This window comes from Phasianus colchicus, chromosome 14, assembly GCF_987193195.1.
Source record: "Phasianus colchicus chromosome 14, bPhaCol1.hap1.1, whole genome shotgun sequence".
Classification (NCBI taxonomy): domain Eukaryota; kingdom Metazoa; phylum Chordata; class Aves; order Galliformes; family Phasianidae; genus Phasianus; species Phasianus colchicus.
In genome coordinates, this window is record NC_143449.1 from 16549732 (window position 1) to 16563965 (window position 14234).

Genomic DNA, 14234 nt, shown 5'->3' on the forward strand with positions numbered 1-14234 from the left:
TATGATTTACATGACCTGACGTCTCATATAATGAGCTTCCCAGCACAAATGCCATTTGTGATACTCTGTGCAGCACTAATCTATCATTTGATGACCTTACAAGAGCTGGGGTCATGGATTCAATCAGTAAAATGTTTCAGGGTGTAATTAATTATTCCCCCCACTCTCGCTCTACAACTGTTCGTTTACAAGTTGATGAAAGCGATGTTATTTCGCAACACTTCTTCAATACATAGGGTTTGTTTGTATAATCAATCACACTAAGTTGGGGAGTTCTTAGTATTCATGGCTTTGTCTGGCTTGGAACTTCCAAATGTTTATTTTCCAGCCTAATTTAATAGTTTAATTAGCCAAACAACTAGCTACTGTACTTGTAAAAGTGTGCTCAGGTTGTGATTTAATAACACGGGGACAGCCGTGGCTTTGCATTTCCTGGGCTGGATTGCATTACGTGGGCAGTGGAGCCTTGCCCAGAGCTGAGCCTTGCTGGCACATTGTAGAGCACGGAAGGCTGCCTGCTCTCTGCTTCTTATCAAACAACAAAGGGAACACAAGGTCTTGGCCCTTACCACCCTTTGCTAGTTCCGATATTGTTTAAAAGATGACGAGATCTCGGGGCTCTGGCAGTAATTCAAGGCACGTGGTTAGTGGTCATGGTAGTGATGGGTTGACGGTTGGGCTTGATGTTCTTAGAGGTCTTTCGTGTGTATTCAGCCATCTCTTCATCTAATGATTTGAATTTCTGATTCACAGATGGCTCTGGAGGCAGGACTCTGTTGGGGCAAGGAGGTGAGATCTTTACCAGCAGTACTCAGAACAAAGCCACTGACACAGCTTGGAAGGAGCCGAAAGCCATCAGCAGCTTAGCAGTGATTCCCTGAAATGCTGTTATTATGTTAACAAGTTTTCTTTTATCCTCTCAAGGTCTTAGGGAATCTTTCTATTGACCATTAAGGCAAAGTATGACAAAACATGCTAAAATTGAGAACTGAATGCTTATGGACAGAAATCCTATAATGTTATGGTTCAATTTCACTTTGGGTAAAGATGATTGTTTCTGCAATCCAGCTGCTTGGCTTACTGAAACACAGGGGAAAAAAAAACTGACAGGGAGGGAAGGCAGGGGAAAAAAAAAACAACAATAAAAACAATGAAGTATAGGGAGAAAACAATAAAAACTGGGAGAACATTCCAGTTCCAAATGGGGTTGGAAAAGACACAGGTGTGTGTTTAAGGGACTGATATGAAGTAGTGTAGCAATGTTCTTCTCATGGCCTGTAGCCATTACTTTCATGCAAAACAGGCAGGGAGTGCAGCGGTTCAATGTGCTTAAGGGTGGTGTCTCAGACCCATCAAACCACACGGTGCAGCTCACATCTACAGTGTGTTGAAATCATTTGCAGAATTAATCCTAAATGTTATTTCACAGGGAATTGGCTGTATCCAGTATATTGAGACTAATTGTTCTGTTACACAGACTACAGCCATTACTATATCTGGGGAATCACTGCTGTTGCACGGACTTCTTGTTTGAGCTGTGTAGGATCTGGGTTTTCCTTTGAAACGTTGGAGGTCAGGAACAACTAGTCCCAGCTAAGAACTAATTGCCTGGAGCATAATTTCTCTATAGTGAGAGAGTATAGAAGTAGCATCTGAAAGTACAAAGAAAGTCACTGTGCTTTTTGCTCTATCAGCAGACTTTAATGAAATTTTGAAGGGGGAAAAAATTGCTTCTTGGCTTAAAGCATGAGCTATGTTATTAATCTCTGCAAAGGAGTTTTATAATTGAAATGCCGATGGAACAGCAGCTCTACTGACTCAAAAGATGACCTAACAGTATCTAGCATGGGCATATATAAGGCTGCAGAATACTATGTCATGATCACGAGAGTTACCAATAATGCAGATATATTGAAAAATATGACTTAGCTGATACCAGTTGCTTTGAAACCAGTTTTTCTCCATCCTCATGCCACCTGGCATCTGCATGATGTTGTAGGGGCTCAACAAGACTTTCCCAAGAGGTCCCATATACCGAAGCTATAAAGGTGGTGAAGTGTCTACAGGGGGAGGACGTATGAAGAGTGGCTGAGGTTTGTTCAGCCCAGAGAAGAGGAGATTGAGGTGGTCCTATAGGAGCCAGGAGTTGGACTTGATGATCATTATGGGTCCCTTTCAATTTGGGGCATTCTATGGTTCTTCTGTGGAGGCTGTCTTTAGTGGTTTACTGGCACGGAGTACGCTGCCTGTTGGAAGTACAGCATTGTCCTGTGCTATCATTCTTATCAGGAGTTGAAAGAAAAACTTTGTGTACTTGTACTGACAGGGTCTGTGGTCTCAAAACAGTAGCTGGCCATTAGAAAACAAAACAGTCTGCTCTGCACTGCTCCTTACCCTCAACCTCTCAGGCAAACTGTGAAATTGACAGGCAGTTTCTTGGCCAGGTTAGCCTACAAGCCCCTCGGCCAAGCCAGAAGCTCAACTTTTCCCAGCATGTCCTGATCTGCATGTCTTATTTGGGGTTTTTGCTCCAGTGTGAGCTGGTTTTGTTCTAGTTGTGCAGCCCTGAGGAAATGGTGACCTCGCGGGGTGGGAGCGCTCAGGGAGACCTGCTCAGATCTGCCTCTGAAATGCAGACATCCAGTGCTAATTCTTATTCAGATTTCTCTAGGTTCTCCTTTTCTTAAGGCTTCAAAAAGCTGCAAAGAAAGCAAGACGTATAAATTACTAGTCTCAGCCTGTGCCTTTCTGTGTGCATTTCTGATTAATACATGCCAACATGCCTTCATTATCACCTTGTTTTGTACCTATCTGTCAGATATGTAAAGCAACTCTGATATCAGAAAATCTCATCTTCTGCTTCCCTTTGCTTGAAACTAGGTGAATGTGCAAACGAGCTAAGAGGGAAAAAAATAGACTGCGAAAAATAGCCTTGGCTTTCTAAATAAGCATTTCCTTCCCTAAAATGGAATGCAGATGCTTAAGCGGACAAGAAAACAGCAGCACAGGAGAACCAGCCCTGCCCTGGTTCCCCCATGGAGATGAGCTCCAGTTGGGACCCTTATGGGTGCCCCAGAAACTCTTTCTTAACGATGTCAAGGAGCACCAGTGCTATGGAATGCCCATGGAGCTGCTGTCTCCCTGTCCTAAGAGCTTGTGGAAAGTGATGTGCTGGCTGTATTGATTGGTTTCATATCTGCACTTTGTATTTATGGCGCACACGGGTCCTTGTGCACCTTCTAAATGTTACATTAAAATACAGAGTGGCACCAGCTTTAAGGGGCTGAGGCACAAAGCTCCTTTCCTGCTCTTGTCTCCTATTGTGAAAAATTTGCAAAACTCTCAGGGAGGCTCTTGAATTACGGCTCTTCCCCTTCCCCATGATGCATGCAGAAAATAAATGTATTATTAATCTGCCCACTGTCAGAGATCTCTGCTCTCTCTCTCCCTGTCTGTACACAGGGAGACAGATTGACAGGAACAGCAGACGACTGCAGAACGGTGCGGAGTGCACTCAGGCTGGTGGATCACCAAATGCTCAGGATGATGAGACGCTCAGTTTGAACCAGGGTTGCAAACCCCAGGGGCAATTTGGTGATTTGCGGCTGAGCTCCTCTTTGGTCCCAAGCACCGAGGGATTTGGTTTCAGGCTGTCCATCCCCCTTTCAGCTATGAGTGCTGGCACGCTCTGGGTTTCATGGCACGCAGACACGGTTTGTTCCGCTCTGTGCTGTTTCTCCCTCCTGTATGGGTCGCTTCCTTCATCTGTGCGCAGTTCCAGGGGGAATGCTCTCACTCTTAGATGATATTCAAAAAGAGTTGGTTTCACATCACACAGCTCCTTGGTGGTTTGCTTTTTGCAGCTCCCCAAGCTGTGCTGCAGAGCGCTACAGCTTCCAGAAAGCCTCGATTTATCTGCAGGGAGACGGCCAGCACATCTCCCCCTCCCACTCCCCCACATCAGAACATTTTCAATCAAAAACTTGGTTGGAATATCTGGGCACCAAGAACCACCGTGCCATTGCAGCGGATACAGCCGCATGCATGATGGGCATCCAGGGAGCATCAACACCTCCCATGCCTGTGGAGCAGAAATCCTACTCCCCCCATCTTGATCATACAAAAAACTTTGCTTTGTAGTTCTGGAGATGGCAATTCTGACATTTTTTGGGTCAGAGCACGAGGCTCACAGAGGGACAGAGGTTGCAGGAGTTCTGTTTGCAGTGGGGTTGGGAGAGCAAAGAGCAGAGTTGCATCATGCCTGCTGTGTGCATCCCTGGCAGAGTGGAGAATGGGCAGCAATAAAGCTGTGCTTGCCACGTGAATTAGTAATGCCTCTTTTACAGCTCAGTTTTAATGTTGTTTTTTTTTTTTTTGCTCTGTTGTTATTCTGCTGGTGCTTTGTTAGTTCCATTTAGTGCTTAGCAGGGAGACCGTCGCAGTCCTCATTGCATGCAAGGCAAAGCAATTGCTGTTTGCTTCCAGAAGTTCCTGTTTGCATTTCTTTCTGTTCTCAGAGGCCCGTTGGAGGACGATCGGGACCTGTTCCCATCCTGAGCACCACAGGCTGTGGAGAGGGAAGGTTATTTGGATTTGTATGAGCAAATTCACAGTCTGGAGACGCGCATCAATGTTAATTGATTTCCTGTCTCTTTTCCATGTCTAAATGATCTGCTATATCACTGCTATAAATACCAATAATCTCCTGGCTGGAAAACATGGCACAATGTCATCACTTCGTTGCAGTGTGTGCAAAGGGCACGAGGAGCATCACCTGCTGCCCAGCTCACAGCAGCCTTCTCTCCTTGGTGGCAGATGTGTGCCCTTGTGCTTCTCCTCTCCACAGGGCACTGGGGGAGTTGCCTCCTCTTTTCTCCCCATGCAGGATTGACCAAGGGCTGGTGTGACAGATATTTCTTGACATGTGTCTTAATGGAACGGTTGCAATTGGAAGATGCTGGTCCCCATTCTGTGGACATAAGGTATTCAGTGGGCAGATGTGTGCAGAAGCAGTTCCAGGCAGCTGTGCCCATCCAGCCAACAGGGGATCCACAGGATTATTTTTACACTGTATCTGTCATAAAGAGGCAAACAAAATCCCTGACCCTCGGAAAACAGAAATTAAGAAGGAACATAATGAAGAAGGAACATAAGGACAATGTAACCTCCTGTGAAGTGTCTGGAAGCAGGTTGGATATTAGGAAATGCTGCTTCTTCAAAAGAGCAGTGCTGCACTGGCACAGCTGCCCAGGGAGTACTGGGGTCACCGTCCCTGGAGGTGTTCCAGAACCATGTGGATGTGGCACTGAGGGATGTGGTTATGGGCATGGTGGGGGTGGGCTGTAGTTGGGCTTGGGGATCTTAGTGGTCTTTCCTACATGAATGATTCTGTGGTTCTATGACACCATGGTGGGTAAGGCTGAGCAATGCATTTTGGCTTTTGCATTCGCTAGGACTGCTCTGATGGTTTGATCTGGGCTAGAAATCACATGGTTCCGCTACTGAGTCTTGCATTACACCAGATTTCTTTACTTGACCAAGGACACTTCACTTGATATCTCTTGAAGTAGAAGTTCCAGGTGTCAAAGAATTCACCAATTCCAAACTTACAGAGATGTTTCCATGCTAGCAGGTTACAGTATGGCACTCTTTGTGCCACTATGAATACATGTGGGATGAAGAGCCTTGGCTGTGTGGAAGATACGGCCCTCTCCCATGTACCCAAGAAAGACCTATTTTGCAACCTAGTTCAATCAGCTTGCTCAACGACTGCCCTGATTCATTAGGCTAGACAGAACTGTTTAATCTCAGAAATCAGGGACAATTCAAAGAGCCTAGAGGCAAGGTGAGTGACAGGGGCTGGGTAGTGATGTGGGTCGAGTAATGCAAGGGCAGATCCTGGTGAATAAGTGCTGAAGGAAAGTGAGATAATTCATGTCAGTCAATGTAAAGCTGTGAGAACAAGACCTTGTCACATTAACACGATGTTTTCTCATTAGATTACACTCAGGCTCAATAAAAGCAATACTATTGACCTAATATATGTAGATGTCTCTATGCAAACTTTTTCTATCAATCAAAAATGGTATTTAATCATCAGGGCACACATTTAATAATAATAGTGGCCTCTGTCCAAAATGAAATCTCTTTATCTTATTTTTGGATCAACTTTTGTCCTGAGCTTTTTGTTATATTTTTATCTACAGCGTGGAAGAAAAAATTTTGAATGTACTGATAAGATTTCCATGTGATTACAAGACTGGGAATGTGGTGAAGAAAAAGCTGCTCACTGATACACAACCTGGGCAGTAGCTAAGCCAAGTGCAAGCAGACAAGTAGGCATTCCAAGACATGCAGATGCAAGGCAGAGCATTTAGAAAGAAAGAATGTAGGTCAAGCAAGTGGAGGAGGAGGACGCTGTCTCAGGAAGCAATAACTCAGTAAGGGAACAGTAGAAAACTGAATGCATGTGATTTCCCACTTGTGGTTGCAGCTGAAAGACCAGTACGTTTCCTGAGTATATGGCTAAGTATAGCAGGCAGTAGGAGTGGGGAGCTGTGTTACCTTCGTGTTTGGCACTGGTGCACAGCTGTTGGGGGTTTGCTGGGTTCTGCAGTCCGCAGTCAGAAAGTATGGAGACACACATATCCCCTTCCCCTCCAAATGTCAGTGCTGCACTCTGGTCCCATGGTTTGACCACCCAGCATCCCACCACGTGGGCAGAGGGACATGGGCTGCCCACTGGGCAGGGGCTGTGGCTGCATCAGTGCTGCTGTAAGTGTGCGTTCAGCCACACTTTGCATCTCACCATGTTTGGTACCTCTCTGGTCACTTCATCGGTCAATGTGACAGCTGAGTGTTTTTGTCTGTTATAATATCTGTTTGCATGCAATTTGTTTTCTCTTATCAGCTTGTCCCAGGTCTCTCTTACACATTTGCAGGAGTTATTTATATAGAACACTTCATTTTCCCACAGGTCTCTCTGCCTAAAGTAATATTGTAAGCTAATTCCCTCTGGTAAGCAGTCTTATCCAGACTTTCGTGTTCATCTAGAATCCAGCAGCACAGCTTTTAGAGATCTGAAGCCCCAAGATATCATGCTGGAGCAGCTGAAACCAGCACAGGAGATCAAATATTAAAGCAGATGGGTCAGAGCGAGGCATGGTGCTCCACGAGGCCTCCTGCAGCTCTCTGCAATGTTGCTGATTTCTGCAGACTTTTTTTATCGGATCCCATTTGCTGCATGTTTGTTTCATTCATTTTTACTGTAATTATTGTGTCTTGGATTTTCGGTTTGCCCTTCCTCACCAAAGACATGTAGGTGGCATTGCCAATAACAAATAGCTCCTGCTTTTAACATACTATTATTCCAAAGGTTAGGTTATCTCCTTGACAGCTTGACATTCGAGGATCACAAAGCTTCTCCAGAACAACCATGCACGGGATGATCTAATTATGCTTTGACAGGTCATCCCACAAAACAATAGGTGGGACAGGAGGTATTTTATCTTGCTGCTCTGTGTGCTACACGTCAAAGGCATGAAGGCAGGAGAGCTTCAAAACAAACAGCGCTCTCAGGGCTGGTGGTTGCTGATGCAGTGACCTGTCTGATTCCCTTCCACCTCCCATTGCTTGGCTGGCACCAGCCTTGGTGCCCTTGCAGGCAGTTTTATGCCAACTCCTGACTAAATGCTTCATAAGAAAAGTACCAGCCAGACCGAGCTGTTAGTTTTTCCATGAACTGTGCCTTTCAGCTCATTGCTGCCTCCTCTATTGTAATTTAGAATGAGATATTGTCGTGTTCTTGGCAGTAATTACACATGCATTATTATAAAGGTTTTGTTGATTAAAAAGGTAGAATGCATTATTTTAAATGGTCCAAATACTGTTTCCATTAAGATAAAGGGATTATTTAGTAGAATAGAATGTTGTTGAGCACTTATTTGGCATTTTTCCTCTTGAATGCACTTCAGCAATGTTTGTCTAGGAAAAAAAAAAAAGTCTTCTGTAAGACTGGAAAAGGGTACTGGAGCTCAGAATTTGACATTTCATCATCTTCTGCTGGAAGACTGGAGCTCTTTAAAATGGCTTCCCAGTTTTGTGCAGTACAAAAGGTAACCTGAACAGTTTCACACGCCTCCTGTGAGGGAGAATTGTCCAATGCTACAATCACAAACCTAGAAGAAGACATTTCCTGTTTTATAGAGCCTGTGTCAAGGTTTGTCCCCAGGCACTCAGGGCTCTGAGTGGCCCTGAGCATTTGGAAATGTGCTATGGAAGGAGAGACACTGAGCACGGGGGGCTGCCAGGGGAGAAAAGTAAAAAATGTACCTTTAATTGCTTTTCAAATGATTATCCTGTTGTCCTTGGTAAATGTCACGTTGGAAGATGCCTCATACAACTAGTTGTCTTCCTCTTTAAAATAAAGGTTAGTTTAAGCTTATTGAGTAAATTAATTGCCATTGCAATGTACCATGGAAAAAATGCTTTCACTCCATCCTGAAGACAGCTGTGAGGCTGTAACTCTCCTTCTGGATATAAGAATAAGTTCTTTGCCAGGATAGTAATTATCTCAGCATCTGTCTCTTCCTTTCTCTGCTCTGAGAGAATCGAAAGCCCCTGACAGGGTTTGCAGATCAGAAAACACGAGGGAATTCTCAGCCTCACTCCCCGAGGATTCGTATTTATGTCCTCACCTTCCCATATGCTGTCCCCTTTCCTTCACACCAGAAATGGGAGCAGTGCTGGTGTGCACTAATGATGGCATGTTCTTCACAATCTCCTGTCCTGGCATTCACTGCAGGGTGAGTGTTTGCAGGAGACGAGAGGTAATGGCCTTAAATTATGCCAAGGGAGGATCAGGTTGGGTATTACAAAAAAATTATTTTCAGAAAGAGTGGTGCTGCAATGGCACAGGGCTGCCCAGGGAGTGGTGGGGTCACCAACCCTGAGGTGTTCCTGAACCATGGGGATGTGGCACTGAGGGATGTGGTGAGGGACATGGTGGGGTGGGCTGGGGTTGGACTTAGGGATCTTGGAGGTCTTTTCCAGCCTTAATGATTCTACGATTCCGTGGTCCAAGGCAGAGCCATCTCCTTGTGTGTTGACTGCTCTGCCATGTTTGTTTTGTACTGTGAACAGATTGCGTAGCTGGCGTGTGCCTTCCTCCTTCCAGGTTATTGACCGTACAAATTAATTAAACCGATTCCAATATTGATCTCAATGGCAGTGTATACTTTGCAGCCCAAACTGCTTTCTTTTAACTACTCATTCTCATCAATATCGCAGCCAGATCTTTCTCCACTTGGCCAACTCCATCTATACAACAGCCAATGTCCACATGATGACCTTCCAGAGGAGGCCTTGCAAATTCTTCCTCTTGTCCAAGCCTTTCCCTACTGTTATCTAAAGATCACTTGTTCTTATGCTCCTGGCAGAAAAAAGGGGGCAATACAGGCCTTTAAAATTCTGTAGATATAGAAACAATTATTGCTGAAAACAGTGAATTCACCCTCTATGTGTAAGGCAGCTTTCTCTTTGAAAGCCAGTGCTTGTCAGTGTGTATCTTCCCAGGGCAGAGCTCCCTGCTCCAGCCAGGAGCACACGGAGCCTCTGGGACCCCTTCTTGTCCTCGTCAGAGGATAAGGCTGTGTCTGCTGCCTCTCCAATTGCACTGACCTTCTATTGGCAATCACTACCTTGTCTTCTGCAGAGGTGTCAGTTTGAATTTGCGTCGCTCCCAGGGGTCTGATACATCTCTCTTCCTCCCTTCCCCCCTCCCCCTAAGTTGAAGAGAGTCTCTTTGCCCGTTTTCAGTTTATCACGATCCCCTGCCTTGGGACTGACACTGTAAGATCTATTAATTTCTCATTGCTCCAAGTTTAAACTGAAGACCCTCCTGTAACCCACTCATAACCTTCACAGGAGAGTGGAGTATCCTTGCCAATTATCTCAGAGATAGCTTTATAAACTCATTCCCTCCAAATACATTTTACAGCGGGAATAACTCATATGAAAAAAAGATTCACCTTCCTTTCAGCAATGTCACCGGAGTCACGGCACATTCGGAAAAAGTGGAGGCACCAGCAGGAGTTGTATGAAATCACACACGCTTCCTCCTTGCTCCTTCTTTTCTCTCCGCCATCTCTCCCGGCTGTCAGAGCTCTCGGTCACACCTCCAGTAAAAGCATCCCCGTTTCTAAGTCCTCACGCCCTTTGACATACTTGATTTGTTCTTACCTCCCTTAGGACCAAAAATAAATGGGAGATTTCTTCATTATCTTCCAAATGAGATGTGAAACTGAGGTCCTGACCACTTGTGATCATTAGAAAAATCCCATTGGCACTTCTTGCAAGAGCAAGACCATTAGCCCTGATGTCCTGGCAGAAGTCCAGTTTGGGTGATTATAATTACATTTTGCCTGCTTTTGTAGCTTCAAAGGAATATTAAGTCTTCCCTTCCTTGGTGTCCTGGCTCCCTTTGCAGGGCAGAGAAGCCTCGGTGAGGGCAGGTTGAACCCAGGTGGGTTCTAATAGAGACAGGTCACGGGCTGCTTCTCTCCCAGCTCCACATCTTGGCTTTTCATTCAGCCCATGACACTTCTGTTATATGGGACTGAATAGTAGGTGTTACCCAGTGATTGCACATTTATTTTGTGGTGTTTTGAGCTCTTCCAGGCATGCAATCAGGCCAAATAACATGCTCACCTGCCCCAGGTGGAGGAGTGTGATTTTTTTCCAATCTTTCGCATGTTTTCTTCTTGCACCTGTATATAACCAGTAGTTCTCTGATCACAGTAAACCCTAAGTACAGCCTGAGTTTGAACCACGCTGGAGAGGAACCAAATTGGGATGAGTTAGTCTTCAAAGCTGCCACAATTTGGCATCCCAATCCCTTGGAGGTTGTGTTTCAAAAGCATTCATGGGGGACTGTGAGCAGAACGCCCCAAAGCTGGGGAACACAGCTGACAACCTGTTTGCTGGCTGGGTTCTGGATGGGCTTTAAGAAACTCAGGATATCTTAGGTAGGTTTTTCAGATACACACATGGCAAAAATGGTCCCAATGCTAAAAACTGCCTCTAATCACATTTAATGCAAACTCAGTTACACAGATGATAACTGCTGCTGCCTTTATCCTAAAATAGGCACTTTGTGTGAAACGCAGGCACTTTCTTCAGTAAGAAAATGCACTTTTAATGTGCCCATGGGCTCAGTTCCTTCAGGGTGTGGACACGCCAAGGACACTGCTCAGTCCTGGGCTTGCTGTCCGACTTTCCTGGAGCTGCAGATCCGCTGCCCTCCGGATGTGCTGGGAAGCTGCCCAGCTCTTTAAGACCTTTTCAATTCCCATCTTAAATCCGGAGTTTTGGTCTGAGTTCATTTTTTCTAGCTTTTTCTCCTGTGTTTGTTTGCCCATTTGGCTGGCTTGGTATGTGTTTCATTTCCCTGGCTCCTTTGGCGTTTCTTTGAAGTCTGATGAGAGCAAACATTTGAGCTGCCTTTCCTAGTGGGAAATTCCTTCCGTAACCCCACGGGTGCCAGCCTGGCTCTGCAGCAGCTCGGGGAGGCAGAGGGCTTGGGGGGGGAGGAGGGGACATTGCAGAGCCATGCACCCAACAGCATCCACAATGCTGATTTCCAGCGGCATCAAATGTGGATGTCCAAGCCAAACTGAGGCCATGCAGGCTTCCCAACAGCATCATCTTTGCCACTGTGCAGCACGGGGACAAGCAGTGGTCGTGCTGGAGGCTGCATCCTGGGCACAGCTGTGTGTGCAGGATTCCTCACCACTCAGTGCTGTGTTGTGCCTCGGCATCTGTTGGCATTACCCCTCCTTGCTGTACTCTGGAGTGGCCAAATACTGTGACAGAGAAGAACTTGTAGGAACAAAAGATATTTCTCCTTAAGCAAAGTATTGCTGGAAAGGGCTAAGGCTGTAGCAAGCTTTTACTCCCCTATCTGTATTTGTAATTAAGCTTTGCATTAATATCAGATGAAATTAAGGCTCAGAGCTCTTTCCCTATTAATTGGGAGGGTGGCTGCTGCTGAGCATATGTGTTTAAAGCAGAATTGTACCTGCTGATCTTGATGAATGGGTCATTTGTGCTCTGAGTTTTCTCTGAAATGAGGAGGAGAGTACACAGCCCCAGTGCTGATAAGACATGCTGTTATTTTGTGTTCTGTAGCCATTTCTCCAGGAAGCCGTTGCTTCATTTGCATTGCTTTTTTAACCTTATATGCTCAGTGGGCCCAGGCGAGGCTTCTTTCTTCTTGAATTAAATGTAATCAGGCTGAGCAGTGAGGAAGAAATGATGAACGAGGACATCATTTTGGAAAACACATATCTCCTGACTGCTTATCTCAATGACATAAGAGGACTTGAATACAGTATGGAAAATATATGCAGATAGGGGCTCAGCATATCATGCTGGAGAATAATAGCTCAGAGGGCTAGACCTGGCCAGAAACTATTTATTATTTAGAGCATCGCTGTTGTAATTTATAAAGGTTGATCATTAAAACTTTAATTCTCTTGGAGGAAAATGACTGAGGAGTTCTGTCATTTGTCAAAATTACAGAGGAAAGGGACCAGGGGCAATGGAAGGAGCAACCTTGAGTGAAGAGTTGGTGGCAGTGGTGGTGCACATTTGGTGTCGCTGGGGATGGAAAAACAAATTGCTGACCTGGCTGGGATTACACCTGGTCCTTAATGCATGGCCAGGCCCAGGGCTGGATGGATTTGCTACAGGGAATCGCAGGGCACAAGGACAGGTGGCAGGAGCATGGTGTGAGGAGGGGACAGGTCAGCAGTGTGCGAGGAGCAAGCACCAAGCATGGAGATGCTGGGCTGGCAGCGGCGACTCACAAAATGTTGCAGCATATGAAGACTTTGGGGGGCAAGAGGAAGAGGAAACTCAGAATAAAACTTCACAAAGTGCAAGAGCTGAGGTTGTCATTGGGGAGGCTGCTCTTCCAGCTCAGGGCGTACTTGTTAATGGTGCTATAAACTGGGTGAATAAGGAGGAGAAGAAAGGGGGAATACCTGCCAAATAATTTGCTTTTAAAATACGCCAATGTACTGTTGAAGTTATTTATTTGTGATGTGACTTCCTCCAGACAGAACAAATCTGATAAAGTCTGGCCATGCAGAACTGAAATAGCATTTGAGCAGGCTTGTTCAGCACAGGTCAGCGTGCAATTATGGAAACATCCACATTTTCATCTGGATCAGAGCGAGCCATTGTGCCATGAAAAAGAAGGAGATATTTTGCACTGATAATATGAATCCCGTGAGAAACAAAGTGCCTTTGCAAATCCAAGCCATGGCCATGTTGTGGTGGGGAGTACAGCACATCCCAGAGCAAGACCAGGGAGAGTCTGCATTAAGGGAGTACTAATCATGGTAAATAAAAATGGCAGAAAAGTCAGCATTTGGGAAATAAATGGAGGGCTTGGCCCCAGCTGAACCCCTGCTCAACCCTGAACGACTCCCAGACTCCCACCATTTCAACTGTGAGACTGCAGACGGACTGCAGTGCTAATTGAAGAATGCTTATGAATGCAGCGTGGCACAGTTTGCCTGACCTCCATGCTGAGCATATTTCATTGCAGAAAAGGCCCTGAATGTTGTGTGAATCCCGACACAGCAGCAGTAAATCAGCTCCCAAGGAGCAGCCAGGAAGCGTGCAGCCCTCCTTGAAGGTCTGCAGCAGCCGGATGCGGGGGAAGAAGAGCTTTGGTTAGCAAGCCGAGCACTAAATGAATTGAATTATGAGAGGGTATTAATTAGTGTCTCTGCTTATTGGCATTGCCATAAGATTTGCCACTAATTCACGGAGCGACTGGTTTGCCTTGCTTATGAAATGTGTGCTCTGGGATGCAGCCCCTCAATGCACTCCTCACACTCCCGGTGTGCAGACACAGCCAAATGCAACTGTTGGGCATGAAATTTATGAGCTCATGTTTGCTGCTGGCCTCCCTCACTCTTGGGAGGTATCAGTCAGAGCCAGCCCAGCCTGGTGGTAGCTTGGAGGACTGCATTCAGAGTCTCTGGGGAACTGGGTGCAACACTCTTGGCAAAATGATAGACCAAGGTATGGCAGAGCAAACTGAGAACTGGGACTGGTTTTGGCAATCCACGAGTGGCTTCCTTTCTGAAAGTGACAGTTATCCCTTTGGTGTTTCTTTCCCCTTTCCTTTTTCTCTTACTTCACTTTCAGTGCATACAATTTCC